Below are 26628 nucleotides of genomic sequence, written 5' to 3' on the forward strand. Positions count from 1 at the left end.
CTTTTTCCTTTCTTCTCCCCGCCCCCCCAATCAGTCTGAAGAAGGGTTTCGGCCCGAAACGTTGCCTATTTCCTTCGCTCCATAGATGCTGCTGCACCCGCTCAGTTTCTCCAGCTTTTTTGTGTACCTTCGATTTTCCAGCATCTGCAGTTCCTTCTTAAATACAAGTAAATACACATTGTCTTTATTACACTGGTAACAAATGCTAGTCATTTGCACTTGGCCAGATCACACACAGCCGTAAGATAACTAAATAAGTTTGCTTTAGATGCTAGATGTTGTTTAAAGGTAGGGAGAGATCACCTGTCCACAGCTGGGATAGTTCAGGACCAGAAGTAGTACCATTTAATGCAGAATTGAATCTTTCAGCTATGATAATAGAGAATATCCGCAAGATAGCAAAGGATAATCCCTGTTTGTTGAGGATGAATCAGTTGGAGAGTGCTGACAGGAACAGATGTTTGGTCAACAGTTCAGTAGTTCAATATGCAACAGCACAGTGAAATTCTTTTAGCACATATTACACCTACAGGCATTGCCATTTTCAAGGTCCAAATCCGGTCCACCCTCGAGCTCGATGTACTGGTGCATTTCATGTGAACTGACCTCCCTCTCCTCACCCATCTTTGTGTCCCGTGGGGCGACGCCGCCTACCTTGAAGGTGCTGTGGGCACCTTCCTCGCGCCTGTGGGCCATTCCTCGCGCCTGACGTCCCCAGCTCTCTACCGGTAACGCCGTCCGATGAACCTTTGGGCGGGTTTGGGCAGCGTCCTGTAGAGATGAGACGGATGATTCTCCTGTGAAGTGGGACTGGTGATGGTACTGCAGACATTACCTGACATCATGGAGACCCTGCAAAGTCCAGGCCTGGGATAGAATCCTTCTATTCTGGAATGGGAACTCCAGGGATGTGGTGGAATGTGCATGGGAGCAGTGGGGATTACAGAGTTGGGACGTTTGCGGTTGGCCCATGAAATGGTTTAATTCCCGGTCCAGCTAGTGGGGAATTTAGCAATGGGTAACGTGGTGGTGTGGAAGCTTTTGTCCTGAATGGCAGGGTTGTGGGAAGAATAGGGCCAGCAGTGTGTGATAGTAATTCCCCATCAGTGGGTATTTTTCCTCTTTCTCTGTGAGTTGAAGCCTCCAAACAGGTGAGATGTGGATGTTGGGGATTGGCCGTATTTGGTCTGGAATAGTGATACGGTGATCAGGGTGTTTGAAAGCTTCAGGGATCTGGCACAAATGATGAATTGCTGCCTTGGATAGATCAGACAGTCTTATGGATGACAGGGCAGACATGAAGAGCTTGGTGGTCTACTTTTCTTGTTTGTTAATTTGCAGGGGTTTACCATCTTGTTTGGATGGGGTGTTTTCCACATCTCCGCTGCATTGTAATGCTGTTTGTTGGTTCACAAGGCAATGTTTTCCTTCACATTCAATTGTCACCTGATGGTTCTGTTAATATTGTTTATTCCAGAGCTACAGAGTTTGTGAACGCCTGTCGACATCATGGCTGAAGGTGGTAACTGGGAAGGTGATTCAGTGGCCTCTACATCAAAGAAACAAACAGGTTTGTGAACCTTCTGTGACATATATATGATGCTCTGACAGTGGGTGTACACCTGATGCAAGAAATGAGGTTCACACTGAAGTGGGAATAGGGAAGGGGCTGAGCCCAGAGAGTTGACATCTACAGGGACATCACCGTCACAGGTGGGCGGATGCAGGAATTGACCGATAAATCAGCACTCTTTCTGGAAACATATGATCTGAGTTGCCGCCAAAGTTAAGTCAGAATATCAGAGGGGAATTATTAACAAAGATTTGCTCAATATTATAAGAATTTATACACATCGAAAACGCCAATAGACAATAATAAAGTTTCAGAATTTTTGGACGATTGTAACCTTCCAAAACTAGAATTGAAGGAACAAGAGGAACTGGGAGCACAAATTACAGCTAAGGAAATAGAAGACACAATAAACACACTTAAGAATGGAAAAACACCAGGACCAGACGGATTCAGTAATGAATTTTATAAATGTTTTTACGACATAGTGACCCCATGTCTACAGAGAATGTATACATACGCTTTTAAAGAACAAACCTTACCTGAAACACTAGCAGAATCAACGATCACATTAATACTTTAAAAAGATAAAGACATAGAAGAACCAGGCTCATATAGAGCTGTTGCTTTGTTAAATACGGATCAAAAAATATTAGCGAAAACACTAGCTAGAAGACTAAGTCAATATGTCAGTAAATTAATAAATAAGGATCAAACGGGATTTATACCTAAGAGACATTCATTTAATAACCTGAGACGTCTGTTTAACATAATGCACTCTCACAAACCTCAAGAACAAGAGTTATCTCTCATTTCATTGGACGCAGAAAAAGCGTTTGATCAAGTAGAATGGGATTATATGATTAAAGTATTGCAAAAATTTCAAATGGGAGAGTGCTTCATCGCATGGATAAAATTATTATATAATAAACCCATGGCTAGAATATTAACTAATAATATACTATCTACGAAATTCCAATTAACAAGGGGCAATAGACAATGATGTTCATTATCACCGCTGTTTTTCGCTCTGGTAATTGAACCTTTAGCTGAAAAAATTAGAACACACCCGGATATTTACGGTTATAATACAAAATATTCAAATAACAAAATATCCTTATACGCAGACGATGTATTACTGTATATCACAAAACCCCAAATCAGTATTCCAAACATATTAAATCTAATTGAGGTCTTTGGATCTTTCTCAGGATACAGAATAAACTGGAACAAAAGTGAAATTATGTCGATAAAACCGAAAGACTCAACACATCTCTTGAAATTCCCCTTTAAAATAGCCACAGAAAAATTTAAATATTTGGGAATTGAAATCACTAGAAATTATCACGGTATGTTTAATGCCAATTATAGCCCCTTACTTAAGAAATTAAATAATCTAATTAAATTCTGGAAAACGCTTCCGATGTCTTTAATAGGTCGAATAAATGCTATAAAAATGATCTTTTTACCACAAATCCTATATTTATTTCAATCAATTCCAATATATCTTCCAAAAAGGTTTTTCAAAAAACTAGACTCAGACATTACAAATGTTATATGGGATTACAAATCCCACAGAATACAAAGAGCACATCTTAGTAAACCAAAAGAGATGGGTGGTCTAGCGCTCCCTAACTTTATGTACTATAATTGGGCAGTAAATATTAAAAATATGATTCACCTGCTGGACAACTCTGCCCAGCAGGTGGACTGGATTGTAATGGAGAGAGAGGACTGCTCTCCGTGTAATACAGGAGCGACTCTCCTCTCACCAATGAATTTGAATAACAAAAATTATAATAAAAATCCAATGATACATAGTACAATTAGAACTTGGAAACAAATAAAACAGAACTTAAAATTAAGAAATCTATCTCTTTTAATGCCAATAGTCAATAAGCCCTCGTTTAAACCCTCAATTATAGATAAATCATTTACACAATGGGAAAGAACGGGAATCAAAACGCTCGGAGACTTGTATGAATTAGGAAAATTATTATAATTTCAACAATTACAACTGAAATATAATTTGAAAAATAATCAATATTTCAAATATCTTCAAATCCGTGACTATCTGAAAAAATATAAAAAAGAATATCATAACATGCCCCCAGATTTATTGGATGAAGCCATGAAGACAAAGGATGCATCAGCAAATCTAATATCATACTTATATAATACTATTTTGAATATAGAAATACCTACAACCGATGGTATTAGAAGAGACTGGGAACAAGAACTAGCTATAAAAATTTCAAAAGAGAGCTGGGATAAACACTTACTATATGTGCATAAATGCTCGATCAACGTACGACATACTCTAATCCAATATAAAACATTACATAGACTATATTATTCAGAAACTAAAATAAATAAACTTTTCCCCAATGTCTCACCCATTTGCGATAAATGTCAGTCACAAGAAGCTAACATAGCGCACTCTTTTGTTTTCTGTATAAAAATTCAAAAATTCTGGAACGAAATATTTGAAATCTTCACAAAATTATTTAAAATAAAACTTGTACCAAAAGCAGAATGGATCATTTTTGGAATATCGGAAGGTAACCCCGAATTAAATGTGTTTCAAAATAACTTACTTAATTATGGGCTAATAATGGGAAAAAAGCTTATACTCAAATTTTGGAAAAATGCTCCAATACCAACAATAAAAATGTGGATTTCAAACATGTTCAAAACACTACACTTGGAAGAGATGAGACTCCTCCTAGCAGGCAAAGCAGACCACTTCCAAAAGACGTGGTCTGCATTTACGGAACTATTACAAGCATAAGGTGCAATAGTAAGTTAAAATATAAATGGTACCAGGATCTGATAACGGGGGGTATAAAATAATTTTTTAATAAAAACACGGTTGGTATATCCTTTTTTGCGGAGTTTTGTGTTATGATAGAGCAATTGTTTTTCCTTTCTTCTTTTTTCTTTTCTTTCTAGGGTCTTATTTCCTTTCTTTACTTCCTTCTCTAATTTCTTCCCTAAGGGGCTTTCTTCTCCCAACACGTTCCTGCACCCTCACGATTCTTGCTTATTTTCCTTACTTCTTTTATTTCTATCTTTTTTAAAGCTCAAAAAACGAAGTGGTACAACAAAATGTAATAAGATTTATGTGATGTGTATTAATGTAATTTACTGTACTGCTAATAAAAATAAAATAAAAAAATTAAAATTAAAAAAAAGAATATCAGTCCAGAATCAGATTCAGTGCGCAGAAATGAGCCTTTGACCCGTCTCCCTCCTGTCAATATCTCTACACTAATCCCATTTCTGAGCACTTGGTCTGGCGTCTACTATCAACTTATAGTTCGAATGGATGACAGATGGCACAATGGGCTAAGTGTTCGGCTGGCAACCTGAGGGTGGCCGGTTCGAATCCTGCTTGGAGTGTGTACTGTCGTTGTGTCCTTGGGCAAGACACTTCACCTACCTTTGCCTGGGACTAGAGACGGAAATTAGCTACTGATTGGCTACAATCTCGCATATTTACATGCAAATGTTCATTAATATGCACTGTCCCTATAAACAAATTATTATTATTATTATGGACATCCAGGTGCACCTACAATGTTGTGACAGAGTGCCTGCCTCCAATACCATCTCAGGCAGTGGGTCCCAGACTGCAGCCATCACTGCTGAAAGATTCTTCCTGAAAGATCATCCTCTAAATCTCATGGTCCCCACATTAAATCGATGCCCCCTGGTGTTAACCACCTCTACTATGGAGAGAACTATAGCGGTGGCCTCAATAGGCCTGACTTTGGGAGAGCTGGAGATGGGGACTGGACATTGTGCCTTCCCCAACAGTGGCAATCATTGTGGGGGGATGATTTTTTTTGTGTGTAAGTTAATATGTTAGTCTTTGTCCAAGATGGGAGAGTGAACGCTGGCGCGCTTTAGCTGCCGCTGCTCTCTCTTCACATTGTGTTTTTGATTTTTTGTCTTTGGAGCGATTTCTGTCTTTAATTTGTGTATTGGTGATGTCCTTATTATTTATTTTACTCCGACTATATGTTTTTTCTCTCTTGTTAATCTCTGTAAGGTGTCCTTGAGACATTGAAAGGCGCCCGCAAATAAAATTTATTATTATTATTATTATTATAACTATATTTTCCATCGACCTTACTTTTCTCATAGTATTCTGTACCTCTATTAGATCACTGCATGTCTGGCCCAGATTCAAGGACGATGACTTCAATCACTCCAGTCTCTGCTGATACTTGAAATATTCATTTCTATGCGCAGCCTTGCGAATGCAGCACCGGAGACCCGGGTTCGATCCTGACTCCGGGCGCTGTCTGTACAGAGGTTGTAAGTTCTCCCCATGGCCTGCGTGGGTTTTCTCCGAGATCTTCGGTTTCCTCCCAGACTCCAAAGACGTACATGTATGTAGATTAATTGACTTGGTAAATGTAAAATTCGTCCCTAGCAGTTCTAGGATAGTGTTAATGTGCGGGGATCGCTGGTAGGCGCGGACCCGGTGGGCAGGAAGGGCCTGTTTCCGTGCTGTATCTCTAACTAAACTTAAACAAATTGGTAACAAGGCCTCCCTGTACTTGCATTTTCTGCTGCAGCTGATGTCAAGAATGCCAAATGTCGTCTTCGTGTGTGCTGCTGACTTTAGGGATCTCAGTGTTTCTCAGTGGTCTCTAGACCGTTGCAATTCATGATGAATATCCTGGCTTTATTTATCCCTCCTAGTTGAGGTCTGCTGTATGATTTTACCCATCTGTGTGCACAACAAAGTGTTTCACTCTACCTTGGTACTTGTGACAATAAAGTATTATGAAATATTTAGATTGAAGAGTGATCTTAGAGATGTATAAAATCATGGGATGAGGGGTAAATAAATAGGGTGTTAGCACAGGTATTTTTTCCTCAGAGAATAAGAATCTTAAGGGCTTAAGGTGAGAGGGGAAACATTTAATAGGATCCCGAGGGTTAACATCTTCACACAGTGGTAGGTATATGGAACTTCGGCCCAACTTGCCCACACCGCTAAAACACCTCCTAGCTGCAATAGTCTCACCTGCCCGCCCTTGCCACATATCCCTCTAAACCTGTTCAATCCATCAACCTGTCTAACTGTTTCTTAAGCGTTAGGATAGTTCCTGTCTCAACTACCTCCTCTGGAAGCTTGTTCCATACACCCACCACCCTTTGTGTGAAAAAGTAACCCGTCGGATTCCTGTTAAATCTTTTCCTCAAAATACATTTGGACAGAGTGGTTTAGAGAGATGAAATGTCAAGCCGTGGATTGATGGGACTAGATTTGATGGGTAATTTTAATTAAGTTGGGTCAAATGGCTTAGCTTGCTCTATTTCTAAGATGACCATTAACTTCCACTTCCCCCAGAATGTCAGCTCAGATTGCTACCGGCTATTCCCAACCTGTGGTTTTCTCAATTTGAAATTGCTCTGCAACTGCAATTTATGTTTTTATTTTTCAGGTGGGAATTAACTCAAGTGGTCAATGTTTTCAAAAGACTTTGGCCAGACACCGCATCAAAGAACGATGGTCAGAACACAGGAACAACGACAGAAAAGCAAAGTGGGATTGAAAGCAGAACTTCAATGGAATGTGAACCCGCCGAAGAGGAAATGGAACAATGTCAGTCCCGAGAAAGAGGAATAGGAGACGTGGTTCACGCACCTGGAATTGAATCAAGTGACGAAATCCATCATGACCGAGATTCATCAAACAACGAATCATCGAGCCCCTTCCAAGGAGCAGGTGAGTGAAATGGGAGGGGGGGGGGGTGGATGCTGCAGAATGGTGAAGACTAGGGACAGAGAAGAAAAAAAAACAAACAGGTTAGGGCGAGGGGAAATGGGAAAAATTTTCTGACAAGGTTCTTGACCAATAGTATTCTGCAAGGATCAGTTCTGGAATTTCTGCAATTTCTAAATAATGCCATGATTTGGACAAAAACGTCGGTGGTCAAGTTAGTAAGTTTAAAAACCAATAAAACCAGGTTGTTGGGGCCAATTTGAAGGACGGCCTCGACACCGTCATGGTGTTGGTCCACTACATCTACAGCTTACTGTTCTGCTGTAAATTATCTGTCTTGCATCACCTTCCCCAATAACACAGAAAGGTGAGGACATATTATTGTTTTATGTCCATATTATTCTGTCCTCAATATGGTGGTTTCTGTTTGGGGAGAGGAGAAGGGGGAGAGAGGAGAAGGGGGGCGGGGGAGAGGAGAAGGGAGTGAGGGGAGAGGAGAAGGAGGCGGGTAAAGAGAAGGGGGGGTGGAGAGGGGGGTAGAGAGGGGATATAGCGCGTCTCCGTTGCTCTGTATCTGTATCTTTGACTATAATCACCACCACTGGTCACAAACGTAACCTACACCCACTAGGGACAATGTTTACATTCACCAAGCCAATTAACCTACAAACCAGTACGTCTTTGGAATGTGGGAGGAAACCAGAGATCTGGGAGAAAACCCGCGCATGTCACGGGGAGAACGTGCAAACTCCGTACAGACAGCGCCCGTAGTCGGGATCGAACCCGGGTCTCCGGCGATGCATTTTGCTGTAAGGCAGCAACTCTACCTGTTGTACGCGCCACCGTGAATCCCCGGGGAGAGTGGCGCCGTTTGTCAACCGGATCTCCGCTCATCAGTGAAGGGGTTCCTGCAGCCGCAGCTGCCCGGTGACGCCCCAAGTTTATGCATCACCGGGCAGAGAGGGGTCTGCCGTGGGGAGCAGCAGAATGAGGCCAGTCGGCCCATCTAGTCTACTCCGCCATTCAATCATGGTTAGACACAAAAAGCTGGAGTAACTCAGCGGGACAGGCAGCATCTCTGGAGACTAGGAATGGGTGACGTTTCGGGTCGAGACCCTTCTTCAGTCTGGTTACGGTTAAGGGAAACGAGAGATATAGACGATGATTTTTTTCTTAGACTCAATCACGGCTGATCTATGTCTCCCTCTCAACCCCATTCTCCTGCCTGCTCCCCATAACCCTGACACCCGTACGAATGAAGAATCTGTCAATCTCCGCCTTAAAAATACCCAATGGCAGCCGTCTGCTGCAATGAATCCCACAGATTCACCACCCTCCAGCTCAAGAAATTCCTCATCATCTCCATTCTAGAGGTACATCCTTTAATTCTGAGGCTAGACTAGTGGTCCTAGACTCTCCCACTGGTGGAAACATCCTCTCCACATTCACTCTGTCCAAGCCTTTCACTATTTGATGGGGCGTGGAGGGTGCAGAGAGGGTTCGTGAGGATGGGGACGGGGTTTGTAGGGTGCAGAGAGGGATTGGGAGAGAGGGGAGAGAATGCAGAGAGGGTTCGGAAGGGATGTGGAGAGTGCACAGGGTTTGGGCGAGGGTGGGATGTGGAGGACGCAGAGAGGGTTCAGTAGGGTGGGGATTGGGTGTGGAGGGTGAAGTGAGGGTTCTGGTGGGTAAGGATGGGGTGTGAAGAGAGGGTTCAGTAGGGTCGGGATTGGGTGTGTAGTTGAAGCGAGGGTTCAGGAGGGCGAGGATGGGGTGTGGAGGGTGAGGAGAGGGTGAGGAGAGCGTGTATGGAGGGTGAGGAGAGGGTTCAGGAGGGTGGAGGATGGAGTGGGGAGGGTGGCGAGAGGGCTCGGCAGGGTGGGGACAGGGTGGGTGGGTGACAGCATGGTGCCAGATGGGGTGACTGTGAAATGTGAGACCATCCTCGCCAGCAGACAATGAAGCAGCAATGCTGTATTGTGTGAATGTTTTTGTACTATTATACAATGAACATGGTGCCTTGCTACAGCAGCAACAAGAGTATTAGATAACATTTATTGACATAAATAAGGAATAATATTGCATCAAGTTTCATCAGACTGGCGTTGCCGTGTGTAGCGAGACCGATGCTCATCCTCTGTTCTTTAATGTTTAGATGAATGAGGGATGACCTGAATGAAATGTCCATAGATTGGATGTATGCCGGGTGGTATGTTATGCTGCATGTAAGAATATAATTGTTCCATTGTACATGTGAGAATTTAACACTCTTGACTCCTGGTTATTCCCCTGTGAAGATCCAGGTCTAGGGGTCAGAATCTGTGACTGGGGTGGTGGTCGGTGTGTTTCTGGGGTGGCTTGTTTCTGACTCTGAGGAACGGTGGAACAATGCAGGGATGCCCAGCTCCACCCAGTGTAAATGTGCTTGGGGTTCCTGTCTTCATCACTCTGTCTACCAGTGGTACCTCCATCCCCCAGCTACCGTTGGTCATTCGCGGTTTCAATACATTGAGGACAGAGGAAGCCAATTATTTGACCCACAGTGTCTTTGCCGGTTGTGCAAGAGTTCATCGGCCAGATCCCACCTTCTGGTAACCAGTCTTCAAGCACACATTTTAGTGTATACGTTTCTTCACAGGTAATTTTGGCTGAGTTCCAGTTCTGTACTGATCCTGTGGTGGGAGAAACGTTTCACCAGGTCTACAATCTTTCAGCTAATTCGTGTATCACCGTGCTACCCTGTATTCGACCGAATTACTCAGGGAAAGTGGTCCTCCCCCTTTCATCCCTCATCTCATTACTCTATACAGCTCAATTGATGCTCTCGTGAAATTTAGCCTTTCCAATCATTTATCAAACTTCCAATTACAGTTAATAATTTCCAAACTTATTCCAATTAACCACCTAACAGCCGGTGACTTTGCCAATGTTAACCTTTCTTGGAATTAGAAATGTGTGGTAAATGTTTGAGTTGTGTTTACGTGTCGGAACAGCATTTGTTTTATTTGAGCAGAAGTTGTGAGCAGCCAATTCCACCCATGACATGTGACATGTTCTGTTTGGGGGAGAGAGTTCACCATTTGGACTCATCGTTATTTTAAAGTAAAGGTGGTGTGCAACCTAAATGGGAACTTGTGGTTGTGTTTTCCGGTTTGAGTTTCGACCTGCAGCATCTGAGGGTTTGAGTTTCGACCTGCAGCATCTGTGGGTTTGATATTAGACCTGCAGCATCTGTGGGTTTGAGTTTCGACCTGCAGCATCTGTGGGTTTGTTTAATTTCCTTCCTGCCATGATGACGCAGTGCGCATGTGCACAGGCTGGCAAGTCACCGGATGGGCGTCGTTTCCTTCCAGCCGACCGACCTGTTGCAGCGGCGGGGGAAGAGAGAAGAGAAGAGAGGGAGTCCACGGGCTGGGGGAGCGGGAAGAGGAGAGGAGAGGAGAGGGACTCCACTGTCCAGGCCGCGGTGGGGAGCGGGGCCCACCGCGGTGTCTGAGCGGGCGGGGAGACTCAGGGCCGGGGAGCGAGGACAGCAGATTGACATCCATCCATCCATCCATCCATCGGTGAGTATTTTGTCCGCCGCTCCCCAGTGGACGGCTCTAATCTTGGGGAGAGACTTGGGTTAAATTCCCCATTGAATGTGATTTGTTCTTGTCTGTCTGCAACACATTGAATTTATTGTTGTGAGTAAATGTGTCCCAGTGATAGTTTGAAGCAGAAAAGTCATGTTGAGCAACAGCTGTGTTTTGTCATTGGATGTGTTTGTGTAGATGCTGCAAATCACACAGACTTCTATAAAGTTGGAACTAACAGTTGATGGGGTGAATGCGCTGAGCAGTCTGGTGGAGTCAAAGCAAATGTCCCAGTTTGTTTTACACTTACTAAATGGCTCAATGTTCAGGGAACTGTTTCATAATGAAACCGTCAGCTTGTTATTTCCAGTTTCAGATATTTTTGCTGATAAACGTCCCCAACTGCCAGAGTAAAGGCCTTTCTGATCCTTCTGTAAGGGGAGTTGCACATTTGTTTCGCCCTGTGGTCACAGATAAGACTAGTTCTGGTTCTAGTTGATCACTGTGCAAGCAGCTCATCAGTTGTTATCGGGCGCAGGTCGGAGTGAGTAGAGTGGTGATTACATTTTAAAGTGGGTATTTTTCACCAAGTTGAGGAGATCTACTTGCTCAATCCCCTTTTTAAATGACTTAACATCGGGAGCAGCACGTGTGTTGGGTGGTAACATTCCATTCCCTTATCGTCCTTGGGTAAAGGGAATATTGGTAGCAAGGTTTATTAAAATTTAGCCAGTTGAAGATGTAGGGACCATTATTTTGTCTTGTTTCATGGCAGTTGGTGCTCTGGGATGACGGGAGATTTGATGGCGTGCTTTTGTGAATCTCCTTGTAAATTGCAATGAGTCTTAGCCAGATTCTGCGGCTCTCTAGGTATCCCATCCGAGAGAAGTCAGCATATTATTCATGCTTGATTCATGCTTGATTAGTCATTACATACAAAGCGGGCTGCTCGGCGTTGTACTTTCTCCAGGGTGATGTTGCAGTTGTTGAAAGGATCCCATACGGCTCCACAATACACTAATTTGAGCCTGACAAAGGACTTGTAAGCATTCTCTTTGACGGATGTACAACATGCGTGAACATTTATTTTGAGTAGGCCGAGGGACAGTGCTCCCAGGATGATAGTAAAAGGAAAGGATACTTTGAGGATTTCAGATTTGCAACACAGAATGCGTTTTGTACATGTCAGTTCTCATTTCATTATTCAAATGAGTTGGGACTATTGGGTATGTGAGTGGAAATATGAAATTTGCACAAATCTATTGACCACTGTAGGATGACGTGTGACTTTCGCAACCGTTTTTTTGGGCATGGAATTTTTTAAAAATATTGCTATTCCAGAAGATCTGAATGAAAAAGAGAAATATGCTGGAAACAATCAGCAGTTTGAGCAGCATTTGATTACAGTCCCAGTTCTGATAATGGATCATCTAACATTGCACTTTCATTGTTTTCTGCATGCAACATTTTAATCAATAAAGTAAATACACATTTCTGCATTCAATATTTAAATCAATAAAGTAAATACACATACCCAAACTCCACAAACCTGACTGTCCCGGTAGACTCATTGTCTCTGCCTGTTCGTGCCCCACCGAACTCATTTCCACATACCTTGACTCCATCCTATCCCCCTTGGTTAAATCCCTCCCTACCTATTTTCAAGACACCTCAGACACTCTCCGTCGTCTCCGCGCATTCCATTCTCTAGGCCCTCACCCCCTCATCTTCACCATGGACGTCCAGTCACTCTACACCTCCATCCCCCACCAGGATGTTCTCAAAGCCCTCCGGTTCTTCCTCGACCAGAGAAGCAACCTATACCCGGCCACTGGCACTCTCCTCCGCCTAGCGGAGCTGGTCCTTACCCTCAATAACTTCACGTCCCATTTCCTCCAAATACAAGGCGTAGCTATGGGCACACGCATGGGCCCCAGCTATGCCTGCCTCTTTGTCGGTTACGACGAGCAATCCTTGTTCAATACGTACCAGGGCCCCATCCCCGACCTCTACCTCCGCTACATCGACGACTGCTTTTGTGCCACCTCCTGCACCCACACACAACTGACTGACTTCATCCACTTCACCACTAACTTCCATCCGGCACTCAAATACACCTGGACCATTTCCGACACTTCCCTACCATTCCTTGACCTCACTATCTCCATTGCAGGTGATAGACTTCTGACCGACATCCACTATAAACCTACTGACTCCCATGGCTATCTGGACTAAACTTCTTCCCACCCTGCTTCCTGTAAGGACTCCATCCCCTACTCCCAATTCCTCCGTCTACGCCGCATCTGCTCCCAGGATGATGCGTTCCACACCAGGGCATCTGAAATGTCCTCATTCTTCAGGGAACGGGGGTTCCCCTCCTCCACCATAGATGAGGCTCGCACCAGGGTGTCTTCCATACCCCGCAACACTGCTCTCTCTCCCCATCCCCCCCACTCGCAACAAGGGCAGAGTCCCCCTAGTCCTCACCTTTCACCCCACCAGCCGTCACGTACAACAAGTAATCCTCCGTCAGTTTCGCCACCTCCAACGTGACCCCACCACTCGCCACATCTTCCCATCTCCCCCCATGTCTGCCTTCCGCAAAGACCACTCCCTCCGCAACTCCCTAGTCAATTCTTCCCTTCCCTCCCGTAACAACCCTCCCCGGGCACTTTCCCTTGCAACCGCAAGAGATGCAACACTTGTCCCTTTACCTCCCCCCTCGACTCCATTCAAGGACCCAAGCAGTCATTCCAGATGCGACAGAGGTTTACCTGCATCTCCTCCAACCTCATCTATTGCATCCGCTGCTCTAGATGTCAGCTGATCTACATCGGTGAGACCAAGCTTAGGCTTGACGATCGTTTCGCCGAACACCTCCGCTCGGACCGCAATAACCAACCTGACCTCCCGGTGGAACAGCACTTCAACTCCCCCTCCCACTCCGTATCCGACCTCTCTGTCCTGGGTCTCCTCCATGGTCAAAGCGAGCAACACTGGAAATTGGTGGAACACCACCTCATATTCCACTTGGAGAGTCTTCATCCTGGGGGCATGAACATCGAATTCTCCCAATTTTGTTAGTCCTTGCTGTCTCCTCCCCTTTATCAGCCCTCCTGCTGTCTCCTCCCATCCCCCAGCCTTCGGGCTCCTCCTCCTTTTTCCTTTCTTCTCCCCGCCCCCCCACCCCCCATCAGTCTGAAGAAGGGTTTAGGCCCGAAACGTTGCCTATTTTCTTCGCTCCATAGATGCTGCTGCACCCGCTCAGTTTCTCCAGCTTTTTTGTGTACCTTCGATTTTCCAGCATCTGCAGTTCCTTCTTAAATACAAGTAAATACACATTGTCTTTATTACACTGGTAACAAATGCTAGTCATTTGCGCTTGGCCAGATCACACACAGCCGTAAGATAACTAAATAAGTTTGCTTTAGATGCTAGATGTTGTTTAAAGGTAGGGAGAGATCACCTGTCCACAGCTGGGATAGTTCAGGACCAGAAGTAGTACCATTTAATGCAGAATTGTATCTTTCAGCTATGATAATAGAGAATGTCCGCAAGATAGCAAAGGATAATCCCTGTTTGTTGAGGATGAATCAGTTGGAGAGTGCTGACAGGAACAGATGTTTGGTCAACAGTTCAGTAGTTCAATATGCAACAGCACAGTGAAATTCTTTTAGCACATATTACACCTACAGGCATTGCCATTTTCAAAGTCCAAATCCGGTCCACCCTCGAGCTCGATGTACTGGTGCATTTCATGTGAACTGACCTCCCTCTCCTCACCCATCTTTGTGTCTCGTGGGGCGACTCCGCCTACCTTGAAGGTGCTGTGGGCACCTTCCTCGCGCCTGTGGGCCATTCCTCGCGCCTGACGTCCCCAGCTCTCTCCCGGTAACGCCGTCCGATGAACCTTTGGGCGGGTTTCGGCAGCGTCCTGTAGAGATGAGACGGATGATTCTCCTGTGAAGTGGGACTGGTGGTGGTACTGCAGACATCACCTGATATCATGGAGACCCTGCAGAGTCCAGGCCTGGGATAGAATCCTTCTATTCTGGAATGGGAACTCCAGGGATGTGGTGGAATGTGCATGGGAGCAGTGGGGATTACAGAGTTGGGACGTTTGCGGTTGGCCCATGAAATGGTTTAATTCCCGGTCCAGCTAGTGGGGAATTTGGCAATGGGTAACATGGTGGTGTGGAAGCTTTTGTCCTGGATGGCAGGGTTGTGGGAAGAATAGGGCCAGCAGAGTGTGACAGTAATTCCCCATCAGTGGGTATTTTTCCTCTTTCTCTGTGAGTTGAAGCCTCCAAACAGGTGAGATGTGGATGGATGTTGGGGATTGGCCGTGTTTGGTCTGGAATAGTGATACGGTGATCAGGGTGTTTGAAAGCTTCAGGGATCTGGCACAAATGATTAATTGCTGCCTTGGATAGATCAGATAGTCTTATGGATGACAGGGCAGACATGAAGAGCTTGGTGGTCTACTTTTCTTGTTTGTTAATTTGCAGGGGTTTACCATCTTGTTTGGATGGGGTGTTTTCCACATCTCCGCTGCACTGTAATGCTGTTTGTTGGTTCACAAGGCAATGTTTTCCTTCACATTCAATTGTCACCTGATGGTTCTGTTAATATTGTTTATTCCAGAGCTACAGAGTTTGTGAACGCCTGTCGACATCATGGCTGAAGGTGGTGACTGGGAAGGTGATTCAGTGGCCTCTACATCAAAGAAACAAACAGGTTTGTGAACCTTCTGTGACTTATATATGATGCTCTGACAGTGGGTGTACACCTGATGCAAGAAATGAGGTTCACACTGAAGTGGGAATAGGGAAGGGGGTGAGCCCAGAGAGTTGACATCTACAGGGACATCACAGTCACAGGTGGGCAGATGCAGGATGATAAATCAGCCCTCTTTTTGGAAACAAATGATCTGAGTTGCTGCAAAAGTGATAATCCTGGCCACACACTCATCTCCCCACTACCTTCAGGTAGAAGGTACAGGAGCCTGAAGACTGCGACGTCCAGGTTCAGGAATAGCTACTCCCCCACAGCCATCAGGCTATTAAACCTGGCTCGGACAAAACTCTGAACATTAATAGCCCATTATCTGTTATTTGCACTTGATCAGTTTATTTATTCATGTGTGTATATATTTATACAATGGTATATGGACACGCTGATCTGTTCTGTATTCATGCCTTCTATGTTCTGTTGTGCTGAAGCAATGCGAGAATTTCATTGTCCTATCTGGGAAATATGACAGTAAACTTTCTTGAACTTGAATCTTCTTGATCTGAGTTGCTGTAAATGTTGTCAGAATATCAGGGTCCAGGATCAGATTCTGCGCAGAAATGAGCCTTTGACCCCAGGGGCGAAAAACCTGGGGGGCCAGAGGGGACCCCCCCCCCCCCCCCCCCCCAAGTTTTTGTCATCCGGATTTAAAAATCTCCGCTTTCCTCGAGACAGTGGGGGTGGGACTGCTGATCGAGGGCACTAATTGGACAAGAGAGACGTCGGTCAGCAGGCAATAGGGGCGGGACATGATGATTCAGCGCGATGATTGGAGGAGGGAGGAGTGGGGCTGGGGGGGGAGGGGGACTGCGGTCGGGAGTCAGATGCGAGCTGTACCCCCAGGCCCACAGCCAGCGCAGAGAAACAGCGCTAAACCCAGCTCAACTCTGCCTGTCCCGCCAGGTGAGCCTACAGCCCTCCCTGGACTTGCGGGAAATATGGCCAGCATGAGAAAAATATTTGAGGAAGGACATCCTTGTGATTGAGGGAGCCCAGCGTAGGTTCATCTCATTGCATGAAGGGCTGAATGGCCTACTCCTGCACGTATTGTCTATTCCCTGTGGCCCAGGTAGAGAACATGTTCAGGTGTGATGAATGGTGAGGGAGTGGGAACCGTTCACTGCCAATACGTGATGTTAAAACTGCATCTTTTTCTCATGCACTCATGGAAGTTTGACAATAGACAATAGGTGCAGGAGTCGGCCATTCGGCCCCTCCAGCCAGCACCGCCATTCACTGTGATCACGGCTGATCATCCCCAATCAATAAACCGTTCCTGCCTTCTCTCCATATCCCTTGACTCCACTATCCCCTAGAGCTCTATCTAACTCTCTCTTAAATCCATCCAGTGATTTGGCCTCCACCGCCCTCTGTGGCAGGGAATTCCACAGATTCACAACTCTCTGGGTGAAAACGTTTCTCCTCATCTCAGTCCCAAATGGCCTCAGATTCACAACTCTCTGGGTGAAAATGTTGTTTCTCACCTCAGTCTTAAATGGCCTCCCCTTTATTCTAAGACTGTGTGTGGCCCCTGGTTCTGGACTCGCCCAACATTGGGAACATTTTTCCTGCATCTAGCTTGTCCAGTCCTTTTATTATTTTATATGTTTCTATAAGAACCCACCTCCCCCTCATCCTTCTAAACTCCAGTGAATACAATCTTAGTCTTTTCAATCTTTCCTCATATGACAGTCCCGCCATCCCAGGGATTAATCTGGTGAGACCACACCTGGAGTATTGCGTACAGTTTTGGTCTCCTAATCTGAGGAAAGACATTCTTGCCGTAGAGGGAGTACAGAGAAGGTTCACCAGACTGATTCCTGGGATGGCAGGACTTTCATATGAAGAAAGACTGGATAGACTCGGTTTGTACTCGCTAGAATTTAGAGGATTGAGGGGGGTTCTTATAGAAACTTACAAAATTCTTAAGGGGTTGGACAGGCTAGATGCAGGAAGATTGTTCCCGATTGTTCCCGAGCAGAAGTCTACTCCCCCATTCAATCATGTCTGATCTATCTCTCCCTCCTAACCCCATTCTCCTCTGTACACCCTCTATGGCAAGAATGTCTTTCCTCAGATTAGGAGACCAAATATGATCATATTGAATGGCGGTGCTGGCTCGAAGGGCCGAATGGCCTACTCATGCACCTATTGTCTGTTGAATGGCGGTGCTGGCTCGAAGGGCCGAATGGCCTACTCGTGCACCTATTGTCTATTGTTTGTATGGGATGTTTTCCACATCTCCGCTGCACTGTAAAGCTGTGTGTTGGTTCACAAGGCAATGTCTTCCTTCACATTCAATTGTCACCTGATGGGTCTATTCCCGCTGCTGAAAGACTCATCCATGCCTTCATCTCCTCCCGACTGGACTATTGCAACTCACTTCTCCTTGGCATCAGCTCCACCTACATCAACCGACTCCAACTGGTCCAGAACGCAGCCACCCGACTCATCACCCACACCAAATCCTGGCATCACATCACTCCAGTCCTCAAACAACTTCACTGGCTTCCCATCTCCCACCGGATCACCTACAAAATCCTGATCCTCACCTACAAAGCCCTCCACCATCTGCCCCCCCCCCCCCCCCCCATATCTCACTGACCTCCTCTCCCCCTACCAACCCTCACGGTCCCTCAGATCCACATCAGCCGGTCTCCTCTCCATCCACAAGCCCAACCTCCGCAGTTTTGGGGACAGAGCCTTCTCCAGGGCAGCTCCCAGGCTCTGGAAATCCCTCCCCCAACTGATCCGCAATTCCGTGTCCCTCACCATCTTCCAGTCCCGCCTCAAGACCCATCTCTTCACCTCTGCCTATCCTTAGCCCCACGTCCCCCTCCCTTTTCATCTGTGCATTAATTGCCTCATATTGTGTTTTGAATTGAATTCTGTCTTTAGTTTGTGTACTAGTCATGTCTCTACTATTTATTTCATTCCCCTTACATGTTTTTCCACTACTTGCTCAATTTTTGTAAGGTGTCCTTGAGACTCTTGAAAGGCGCCCATAAATAAAATATATTATTATTATTATTATTATTAATATTGATTATTCCAGGGCTACAGAGTTTGTGATCGGCTGTCTACAACATGGCTGAAGCTGGTGACTGTGGAGGTGATTCAGTGGCCTCTACAGCAAAGGAACAAAAAGGTTAGTGAGCCTTCTGTGACATATATATGATGCTCTGACAGATTCACAACTCTCTGGGTGAAAAAGTTTCTCCTCATCTCAGTCCTAAATGGCCTCAGATTCACAACTCTCTGGGTGAAAATGTTTTTTCTCACCTCAGTCTTAAATGGCCTCCCCTTTATTCGAAGACTGTGTGTGGCCCCTGGTTCTGGACTCGCCCAACATTGGGAACATTTTTCCTGCATCTAGCTTGTCCAGTCCTTTTATTATTTTATATGTTTCTATAAGAACCCCCCCCTCATCCTTCTAAACTCCAGTGAATACAATCCTAGTCTTTTCAATCTTTCCTCATATGACAGTCCCGCCATCCCAGGGATTAATCTGGTGAACCTATGCTGCACTGCCTCAATCACAAGGATGTCCTTCCTCAAATTAGGAGACCAAAATAGTACACAATACTCCAGATGTGCTCTCACCAGAGCCCTGCACAACTGCAGAAGAACCTCTTTACTCCGATACTGAAATCCTCATGTTATGAAGGCCAACAGGCCAAAACTGCACACAATACTCCAGATGTAGTCTCACCCGGGCCCTGTACAACTGCAGAAGGACCTCTTTGCTCCTAGACTCAACTCCTCTTGTTATGAAGGCCAACAGGCCAAAACTGCACACCATACTCCAGGTGTGGTCTCACAACTTTACCCATGGAAGTGTGAAGTGAGGGCCAGTGGTGAAGGATTTCTCAGATGATGTTTTACTTACCCTCCTGTGTTCACAGATATAAACTCGGCAATCTCCGCATTCATGTCAAACTGCGATGATCACCAGCTCTTACAGTTGACGAGATTCTACCGGGACCGACTGGAGCAGGCGATTGAAGAGTGTGTGGAGGGAGTTAGCCTCATGGTAATGAGCACGGATCACTTCACTGGGCAAGAGTGTCACGTAAGTGTAACGGACGCAGATTGTGTGTTGCTTCTAAATTTAACACAGACTGAGAGAACCAATGTAAAGGAATATCCCGGGCGCATGTTGATCAAACCCACAAAGGAGTGTGTGGATGCAGCAACACTGAGCCTGTATTTGACCAACACCAGCTCACAGCTCCCACACAACTCACCAATTGTCTTCAATTCCCATTTCGGCACGTGACTTCCAGTGATAGAAACATAGACAATAGGTGCAGGAGGAGGCCATTCGGCCCTTCGAGCCTGCACCATTCGCCATTCAATATGATGTCTGATCATCCAACTCAGTATCCTGTACCTGCTTTCTCTCCAACCCCTCTCTCTCTCTCACTCTCTCTCTCCCGAATGGCCTACTCCTGCACCTATTTTCTCTCTGTCTGTCTGTCTGTCTGTCTGTGCCTGTCTGTCTATCTATCTATCTATCTTTCATTGGCTATATTTAAGAGGGAGTTAGATGTGGCCCTTGTGGCTAAAGGGATCAGGGGGTATGGAGGCTCGAAGTGCCGAATGGCCTACTCCTGCACCTATTTTCCATCTCTCTCTCTCTCTCTCTCTCCCCCTCTACCCCTCTCCCCCTCTCCCCCTTTCCCCTCTCCCCCTCTCCCTCTCTCCCTCTCTCCCTCTCTGGAACTCCCAGACTTGCAGCTCCTAGACTGTGGAACAGCATCCCCCTTCCCATCAGAACTGCCCCCTCCATCAACTCCTTTAAGTCTAGACTAAAAACGTATCGATACCCCCCAGCCTTTGCTGACGTCCACTGAACGAGGGCTATATGTATATATGTATGTAGTTTGTTTGTTTATACTATTCTTATAACAAATGTAAAGCACTTTGACCAACGAGAGTTGCATTTTAAATGTGCTATAGATATAAATGTGACTTGACTTGTTCATTACAGAGAGTGACTGAGCTTGCAGAGACAGGAAAACAAGCGGCCGGCTCCAAACTGCTCCTGAATCTGGTGATGGAGAAGGGTTCTGGAGCACAAAGGTTGATGTGGGAATCCCTTGTGAAAATACGTCACACGCAACCGAAGCTGAGCAGAATATTGAAAGAGATACTGGCTCAAGGTTCGGCAACATTAGACTGTTAAATTTCAGCTGTAAATGCCGCTGATCTTACAAGCACCTCATACAAGATAGACACAAAATGCTGGAGTTAAGAGCCGGTCCCACCAGCATGCGACTGACTGCATGCGGCAAGCGTGAACTAACGTGGTCACTTGAGTCGTACGGCCTCGCGGGGCCGGTCCCACTTCGATCGCCGGAGCCGTATGGAGTTGTGCGGAGCTGGTCCCGACATCGTGCGCGGGAGGCTCCGAAAAACTGACCGTGTTCAAAAAATCCGCACGGCAACGGCGTGTCGGCCTGCAGCCGCCTCAACGGCCTGCCGGTCGTACGCAACTACATACATATGAAGAAAGACTGGATAGACTCGGCTTGTACTCGCTAGAATTCAGAAGATTGAGGGGGGATTTTATAGAAACTTACAAAATTCTTAAGAGGTTGGACAGGCTAGATGCAGGAAGATTGTTCCCGATGTTGGGAAAGTCCAGAACAAGAGGCCACACACACAGTTTAAGGATAAGGGGGAAATCTTTTAGGACCGAGATGAGAAAAGCATCTTTTCACACACAGAGAGTGGTGAATCTCTGGAATTCTCTGCCACAGAAGGTAGTTGAGGCCACACAGTTCATTGGCTATATTTAAGAGGGAGTTAGATGTGGCCCTTGTGGCTAAAGGGATCAGGGGGTATGGAGAGAAGGCAGGTACAGGATGCTGAGTTGGATGATCAGCCATGATCATATTGAATGGCGAATGGTGCAGGCTGGAAGGGCCGAATGGCCTCTACTTCTGCACCTATTGTCTATGTTTCTATGCAATCAAGGACAGTCAGACTGGTCGGGGAACTGTGAAGGGAGAGGGACGGAGAGAGAGGGAAACAATGGTCGCTTGAAGTTAGAGAAGTCATTATTCATATCGCTGGGGTGTAAGCTCATGTTAACACGTTATTCTATTTAAACAGGTAAAGACCAGCTCGCCTACATGGACACGGTGGGGCAGGGTTTATCTGAAGTGCCCACTCACCTGAAAGGTAAGTGATGGGATGGGATTCCCATAGCTACCTGCCTTTCATTCTGAAACTGAATGTCTGTCTTTAGCTGCCTGAGTGAGTGGCAGAGAGAGAGACAGGAGGGGACAGTGAGAGACAGAGAGGCAGGGAGACACAGAGAGAGAGACACAGAGTGAGAGAGAGAGTCAGAGAAAGACAGCGACAGAGGGGACAGACAGAGGGAGAGAGAGAGAGAGACAGAGAGAGAGAGAGCCAGAGAGACAGAGAGATAAGAGAGAGACTCAGAGAGGGAGACACAGAGAGAGAGAGAGAGAGAGAGAGAGAGACACACAGACAGAGGGGGAAACTCCATGAAAAGTCCCATAGCCGCCTTCCTTTCACTCTGAAACTGAATGTCTGTCTTTAATAAATGGTATTGTATTGTCTTTAGCTGCCTGATGAGAATGTGTCACAACTTGGGCGTTGCGCCTTCCTTGCTGGCTCTGGAGGATGGACAGGGAACTATGTGTTAGTGTCACATTCCTCGGTTATTTTGAGTAGTCAGACTCCTCTACGGGGATTCCAGTGGCCAGCTGCTCTCTGTCAGTAGGGTCTGTCATTCTCACCCAGAGAGATGTGTGAGTCTGTGGGATTCCCTGGCTCAGAGGGCGGTGGAGGCCGGTTCTCTGGAGAGAATTCTTTCAAGAGAGAGCTAGATAGGGCTCTTGAAGATAGCAAGAGAGAGTCAGGGGATATGGGGAGAAGGCAGGAACGGGGTACTGATTGTGGATGATCAGCCATAATCATAGAAACATAGAAAATAGGTGCTGGAGTAGAGGCCATTCGGCCCTTCGAGCCTGCACCGCCATTCAATATGATCATGGCTGATCATCCAACTCAGTATCCTGTACCTGCCTTCTCTCCATTCCCCTGATCCCTTTTGCCACAAGGACCACATCTAACTCCCTCTTAATATAGCCAATGAACTGTGGCCTCAACTACCTTCTGTGGCAGAGAATTCCACAGATTCACCACTCTCTGTGTGTGAAAAAAATGTTTTTCTCATCTCGTTGCTAAAAGATTTCCCCCTTTTTCTTAAACTGTGTGTGTGGCCCCTTGTCCTGGACTTGTAATTGATCCCATCGACTGTTACCATCCGCAATGTTTCCACCTGTCCTGTCCTGTCCTGTCCTCTCCTCTCCTCTCCTCTCCTCTCCTCTCCTCTCCTCTCCTCTCCTCTCCTCTCCTCTCCTCTCCTCTCCTCCACCCTCAACTCCACCTCAATCACCCTCAATCTCCTCCCCTCCTCTCTTATAGAAACATAGAAAATAGGTGCAGGAGGAGGCCATTCGGCCCTTCGAGCCAGCACCACCATTCATTGTGATCATGGCTGATCATCCCCTATCAATAACCCGTGCCTGCCTTCTCCCCATATCCCTTGACTCCACCCGCCCCTACAGCTCTATCTAACTCTCTCTTAAATCCATCCAGTGACTTGGCCTCCACTGCCCTCTGTGGCAGGGAATTCCACAGATTCACAACTCTCTGGGTGGAAAGGTTTCTCCTCATCTCAGTCCCAAATGGCCACAGATTCACACAACTCTCTGGGTGGAAAAGTGTCTCCTCATCTCAGTCCCAAATGGCCACAAATTCACAACTCTCTGGGTGAAAAGGTTCTTATCAACTAAATTTAATCTCTCTAGAGGCTGTAGACAAGGATGCTCACTATCCCCACTATTATTTGCTCTTGCAATCGAACCCCTAGCAGAAAGCGTTAGAAACCATCCAGGAATATTTGGATACAATACTAGAGACACAAGGAATAAAATCTCCTTATATGCAGATGATATACTAATATATATTACAAAATTAGAAACTAGTATTCCAAACCTATTAAATCTAATAACTCAATTTTTAGTTAATACTCAATTGAGGTCGTGGTACATATTGGTACAAATGACATAGGTAAAAAAAGTGAAGAGGTCCTGAAGGGAGGATTTAGGGTGTTGGGAGGAGAGTTAAGGAAAAGGACCAAAAAGGTAACAATCTCAGGATTACTGCCTGTACCACGCGACAGTGAGAGTAGGAATGGAGCGAGGTGGAGGATAAATGCGTGGCTGAAAGACTGGTGCAGAGGGCAGGGATTCAAGTTTCTGGATCATTGGGACTTCTTTTGGGGAAGGTGGGACCTGTACAGAAAGGATGGGTTGCACTTGAACCCGAGGGGGACCAACATCCTGGCGGGGAAATTTGCAAAGGTCACTGGGGAGACTTTAAACTAGAATGGTTGGGGCGAGGGACTCAAATAGAGAAAGCTAGTAGACAGAATGGGAGGCAGGAAGCAGAAAAGGGAAGCACTCGGACACAAGAGGAGAAAGAAAAAAAAGGAAATAAACAGAGAAGAAGAGACGGGGGGTTTCTTAAATGTGCATATTTTAATGCTAGGAGCATTGTAAGAAAGGTGGATGAGCTTAGAGTCTGGATAGACACCTGGAAGTATGATGTTGTGGCGATCAGTGAAACATGGTTGCAGGAGGGCTGTGATTGGAAACTAAATATTCCAGGATTTCGTTGCTTCAGGTGTGATAGAATTGGAGGGGCAAGAGGTGGTGGTGTTGCATTGCTAGTCAGGGAAGATATTACAGCAGTGCCTTGGCAGGATAGATTGGAGGGCTCATCTAGGGAGGCTATTTGGGTGGAACTGAGAAGTGGGAAAGGTGTAGCAACACTTATAGGGGTGTATTATAGACCGCCAAATGGGGAACGAGAATTGGAAGAGCAAATATGTAAGGAGATAGCAGATATTAGTAGTAAGCACAAGGTAGTGATTGTGGGAGATTTCAACTTTCCACACATAGACTGGGAAACACATTCTGTAAATGGGCTGGATGGTTTGGAGTTTGTAAAATGTGTGCAGGATAGTTTTTTGCAGCAATACATAGAGGTACCTACTAGAGGAGGGGCAGTGCTGGACCTCCTGTTAGGAAATGAGACGGGACAGGTGGCGGAGGTATGCGTTGGGGAGCACTTCGGGTCCAGTGATCACAATACCATTAGTTTCAATATAATTATGGAGAGGGTCAGAACTGGACCTAGGGTTGAGATTTTTGATTGGAGAAAGGCTAACTTTGATGAGATGCGAGATGATTTAAAAGGAGTGGACTGGGACATTTTGTTTTATGGGAAAGATGTAGAAGAGAAATGGTGGACATTTAAAGGGGAAATTTTAAGAGTACAGAATCTTTATGTTCCTGTTCGGTTGAAAGGAAACAGTAAAAATTGGAAAGAGCCCTGGTTTTCAAGGGAAATTGGACATCTTGTTCGGAAAAAGAGGGAGATCTACAATAATTATAGGCAGCATGAAGTAAATGAGGTGCTTGTGGAGTATAAGGAATGTAAAAAGAATCTTAAGAAAGAAATTAGAAAAGCTAAAAGAAGATATGAGGTTGCTTTGGCAAGTAAGGTGAAAGTAAATCCAAAGGGTTTCTACAGCTATATTAATAGCAAAAGGATAACGAGGGATAAAATTGGTCCATTGGAGAAACAGAGTGGGCAGCTATCTACAGAGCCAAAAGAGATGGGGGAGATATTGAACAATTTCTTTTCTTCGGTATTCACCAAGGAGAAGGATATTGAATTATGTGAGGTAAGGGAAACGAGTAGAGTAGTTATGGATACTATGAGTTTCAAAGTAAAAGAAGTACTGACACTTTTGAAAAATATAAAAGTGCATAAGTCTCCAGGTCCTGACAGGATATTCCCTAGGACATTGAGGGAAGTTAGTGTAGAAATAGCCGGGGCTATGACAGAAATATTTCAAATGTCATTAGAAACGGGAATAGTCCCCGAGGATTGGCGTACTGCGCATGTTGTTCCATTGTTTAAAAAGGGTTCTAAGAGTAAACCTAGCAATTATAGACCTGTTAGTTTGACTTCAGTGGTGGGCAAATTAATGGAAAAGATACTTAGAGATAATATATATAAGCATCTGGATAAACAGGGTCTGATTAGGAACAGTCAACATGGATTTGTGCCTGGAAGGTCATGTTTGACTAATCTTCTTGAATTTTTGAAGAGGTTACTAAGGAAATTGACGAGGGTAAAGCAGTGGATGTTGTCTATATGGACTTTAGTAAGGTCTTTGACAAGGTTCCTCATGGAAGGTTGGTTAAGAAGGTTAAACTGTTGGGTATAAATGCAGGAATAGCAAGGTGGATTCAGCAGTGGCTGAATGGGAGAAGCCAGAGGGTAATGGTGGATGGCTGTTTGTCGGGTTGGAGGCAGGTGACTAGTGGGGTGCCTCAGGGATCTGTGTTGGGTCCTTTGTTGTTTGTCATGTACATCAATGATCTGGATGAAGGGGTGGTAAATTGGATTAGTAAGTATGCAGATGATACCAAGATAGGGGGTGTTGTGGATAATGAAGAGGATTTCCAAAGTCTACAGAGTGATTTAGGCCATTTGGAAAAATGGGCTGAAAGATGGCAGATGGAGTTTAATGCTGATAAATGTGAGGTGTTACACCTTGGCAGGACAAATCAAAATAGGACGTACATGATAAATGGTAGGGAATTGAAGAATACAGTTGAACAGAGGGATCTGGGAATAACCGTGCATAGTTCCTTGAAGGTGGAATCTCATATAGATAGGGTGGTAAAGAAAGCTTTTGGTATGCTAGCCTTTATAAATCAGAGCATTGAGTATAGAAGCTGGGATGTAATGTTAAAATTGTACAAGGCATTGGTGAGACCAAATCTGGAGTATGGTGTACAATTTTGGTCGCCCAATTATAGGAAGGATGT

General features: G+C 45.4%; 1 protein-coding gene and 1 long non-coding RNA gene across 2 annotated transcripts in view; both read left to right on the forward strand.

Moving 5' to 3' along the window:
- The window catches only part of LOC116969229 (NACHT, LRR and PYD domains-containing protein 3-like), a 256184-nt gene that overhangs the window by 221988 nt on the left and 7568 nt on the right, over positions 1 to 26628 (forward strand). The window lies entirely within an intron of this gene.
- LOC116969237 lies at positions 10651 to 18858 on the forward strand. Its single transcript, XR_004410688.1, has 3 exons — positions 10651 to 10879; positions 15533 to 15574; positions 18777 to 18858. It is a non-coding gene; the product is annotated as an uncharacterized LOC116969237 (long non-coding RNA).

This window comes from Amblyraja radiata, unplaced genomic scaffold (genome assembly GCF_010909765.2).
Source record: "Amblyraja radiata isolate CabotCenter1 unplaced genomic scaffold, sAmbRad1.1.pri S131, whole genome shotgun sequence".
Classification (NCBI taxonomy): domain Eukaryota; kingdom Metazoa; phylum Chordata; class Chondrichthyes; order Rajiformes; family Rajidae; genus Amblyraja; species Amblyraja radiata.